The following is a 4,049-nucleotide window of genomic DNA, read 5'->3' as shown; positions in this document are numbered from 1 at the left end:
TTTTTTTTTTTTTTTTTTTAATTTGGTAACCGAGTACAGATGAAAGTGAATTCTTCCTTTTTCTTAATTTCTTCCTAGTTTGAGAGTCATAAAAACTCTTAGGGAAACATGCATGGGGGGACCAGTATTTCTTCCTGTTATGAAAAAAATGTGTCTAACACTGTAATTATAAAACAGATTTGCTTTTTTTATAAAGAAGTGGCTTTTTTTTCCCTTCATGGTTGGAGAATTCTATTAGGACAATGCTTCAAATTTTAATCTGGGACTTTTTTATCTGGTGCCTGGGAGTGGGGGTGGCTAGGAATTATAAAGTCAGTTCCCGGGATCCAGGTGTTTTCAAAGAGGATGACTGAGCTTGGTCATGGTCCGCAATAGCTTCCTTCCTCGTGAGTATGTAAGTTCTAAAGGGAAGGGGTCTCTCGTAAGCTATGTACTTTACATGACATAGCAGTTTACACTTCAGTATTTTGTGTTCATGTGATACACGATGTATACCATGAAATTAACATATGACATGTGTTTGTCACTGAAATTCATGTAGGCATAGAGGAGTTGATGCTGGAGCTTTACTGGAGGGCTGTGGTTTTCTGCAGGATCAGGATTCTGTATTCCATTTCCTGAATGAGCGGGTCGGTATAATACACCAATTCTTCCCAGCCATGTTTATGCCATGATGCATTTCATATATCTTCTCTGGTTTGAAGATCCTTGTAAACCCAGATATGATGTACCATATAGAACTACCGAATCTGAGACGAGCATTGTTCTGCCGGAAGCGAATGGAACGGGTCCAGAAATGGCCACATTCAATCATGGCTCGGGGTTGGAGTTGGTAGAACCAGAGTTCATGTATATTATATCCTGCCTGGGGGTCAGACTCATTACAGAAAATGAACTCCAATAACAGCTGATTCTTCTTAGAGAGGAGCATGTTGCTTCCTGCTTTACAGAATTACACAAATTCCTGATTTTCTCTGTGAGGACAGGATAGCTTTCTTCATAGCTTCAGAGATGGACAGCTTGAGCCTGCTCACCATACCAAGTGTTTTAAGTCCCCACCAAAGTACAAGGGTAATGTTTATCTTTGTGAATCTTTGGTAACACCTCTTAACAAATGTTGTTGTATACTTCTAGGCAATCTGGCTTCATACTGTCAAACTGCAGTTTGTACAGGCTGCTCATTTCCTTTTTGGTCAGGCAGTTGGAGTGAGCATCTTTTCTTGGATCACCTTTCCTGATGAATAAGGATTTTAACCAGCTGTGTTCTCCGGCTCTGATGCTGGAGGACACCAGTCCCTGGAGCCTGGGCAGGAAGCTATAAGGCCCGGCCTGTCACAGCCGGACTCACATTGCTAGCTTGCTCTAGGACTCTTGAGCTTTTTTTTTTTTTTTTAATTCTCTGTTATATTTTTCTTTCCATTTTCTGCCAAAACTAAAAATAAACTATATATATAATTAATTATCATTGTCCCTTTAGAACTATCAGAGATTGGTCACCTAAATCTTAATGGATTATCTGTGTTCTTAAGAATTTTATCGAGTCCTGGTTTGGTGCTATAGGATTAGCAAGCACTGTTCAGCAAGGTCAGTTTGAACTACATGATTGGCATTTCAAACCTACCACCTGCTCCTCAGAAACCCAACAACAGAGTGCTGAGTCAGAACTGACTGGATGATACTTAACAAAACTCACAACAAGAATTTATGGTATTTTCCTTAATGAGATCCAAAATCGAATTCAGGAGAATTAAGTTGTGTAAGATATATATTTTTTTCTTTATTATTGATTATAGCTTTTTAGTTGTCCTATGTGTTTTTCCCCAGGTCTGTCTCTTCTACCATTACAGAGTCATTTATGACTATACTTGGAGATAACAGGACCTCACAAGCTAATTGAAAGTATGGGATCAAGTCAAAGGATGTAAGTGAGGAACCCCTGTACCTTTGTTGTTGTCAGTTTCTATGGAGCTTCTGATTCATGGTATCTTTATATATCAAAGAAGAGAACAAAAAAATATTCCAGTCATATAGCATGTTCATGAGCATTGGTAAATGTGAGGTCATTGGCATATCTGAACATGGATGTTGCATTTTGCCAGGACTCATATGTTGGTTTCTCATACTGTGGTGGCTTCTGTTTTGCTATGATTCTGGAAGCTATGCCACTGGTATTTTAAATACCAGCAAGGTCATCCATGGTGGACAGGTTTCAGCTGAGCTTTCCAGTGAACACAGATTAGGAAGAAGGAGAGACAGACTAATTTGAATATTTGTTGTTGTTGTTGTTGTTGTTATGTGCCATGGAGTCGGTTCCAACTCATAGCAACCCTGTACAGGGTTTCCAAGGCTGTGAATCTTTATGGGAGCAGAAAGCCTCATCTTTCTCCCACGGAACAGCTGGTAATTTTGAACTGTTGACCATGAGGATAGCAGCCTGATTTGTAACCACTACGCAACCAGACTTAGTCACTGAAAACTGAAAAAAAGGAGTAGAACACTGTCAATACCAGAATATCTAATATTGAAACATGATGAAGAGCACCAGAATACTGTCAGATATAGTGCCAAAAGATGAGCCGTTCAGAATGAAAGGTACTCAAAATGCGACTGGGAAGACCTGCCTTCTCAAATCAGAGTTGCTGGTGATGACACAAATGGAGTTTAATTCCTTTGGGACCTTCATTTGCTGTTGAAGCACAAGTTAAAATTTAGAGAAACAGCTGTAAACCTCCATTAATAATCAGAACATCGAATGTATAAAGTTTGAATCTGGAAAAATTAGAAATTGTCAAAAATTAAATGGAACACATAAGCATCAATATCCTAGGTATTAGTGAGCTGAGATGTATGGGTATTGGCCATTTTAAATTTGACAATCACATGTTTTACTATGCCAGGAATGACAGTGGTGTTGCATTCATCATTGAAAAGACAGTATCAAGATCTGTCTTGAAGTATAACGCTATCTGTGTTAGGATAACTTCCAAACGCCTGCAAGGAAGACAATACAATACCACTATTCTTCAAAATTATCTATCAACTAAAGCCAATTGTGTTGAAATTCAAGAATTCTACCAAAATCTTCACTCTCAAATTGATCAAAGGTGCAATTAACATGCATTGATAATTTCTGGTAATTGAAATGCAAAGGTGGGAAATAAGGAAGAAGGAACAGTAATTGGAAAATAAAACATGTATTATAGAAATGATTCTGGCTATCATATGATAGAATTTTGCAATTTCAATTGACTTCTTCATTGCAAATCTGCTTTTTAAAAACAACATAAAAGATGACTCTATATATGGACCTCATCAGAAGGAATATACAGAAATCAAATTGACTATATCTGTGGAAAGCAATGGTGTAAAATCTGCATGTTATCAGCCAAAATAAAGCCATGGGGAGACTGGCTAAGGGTCTCTAGGAGTAGGTACCAACTCTATGGCACTTAATAAAAGCAGATTGCATTCTGCATTCTATTATAGAAGGGTCATCTTCCAGCAATATATTTGAAAATATTCTATTTGGATACATGCATTTTCACTGCCTAATTTTCAAATTTGGGGAGTGCTGTTGCTCTATAGGATTAGCAGTAGATTGCTAATGACAAGGTTGGGGATTTGAGATCACCAGCTGCTCTATGTAAGAAAGATGATGCTTTATACAAGCACAAAAGTTTACAGCCTTAGAAACAGTATACAGGGTTGCTATGAGTCACAAATGACTCAACAGCATTTAACAACCACAACAGTAATTTTCAGAAGCAAATCTGCAGGCCTTTCTTCCTAGTCTGTTTCAGTCTGGAAGCTGCAGTGCACTGTGTCCACTATGGGTGAGTTTGCTGACATTAGAAACACTGGAGAAATTGGCTCCCAGTACAATAACAACATGCTGTCATAGTTTAACAAACTAAAAAATGAGTGGTGAATGAAACTCTGTGAAGGGCCAATTTAAGTAAAACGATGCAAGTAGGAATATAAAATTGGCAATAAATATATAAATAGAATGGAGGAATATTTATTTAGGATTACAACACAAATAATAAATT

The 4,049-nt window shown here is 37.7% G+C and overlaps 1 pseudogene; it reads right to left on the bottom strand.

Moving 5' to 3' along the window:
• Nucleotides 1-566: 566 nt before the first annotated feature.
• Nucleotides 567-1,329, bottom strand: LOC102839173 (annotated as a pseudogene).
• Between the last annotated feature and the right edge of the window lie 2,720 nt (nt 1,330-4,049).

Source organism: Chrysochloris asiatica, unplaced genomic scaffold (genome assembly GCF_000296735.1).
Source record: "Chrysochloris asiatica unplaced genomic scaffold, ChrAsi1.0 scaffold00292, whole genome shotgun sequence".
NCBI lineage: Eukaryota > Metazoa > Chordata > Mammalia > Afrosoricida > Chrysochloridae > Chrysochloris > Chrysochloris asiatica.
Note: the sequence above shows the minus strand (reverse complement) of the source record. Positions and strands in the feature narration are given on the sequence as shown.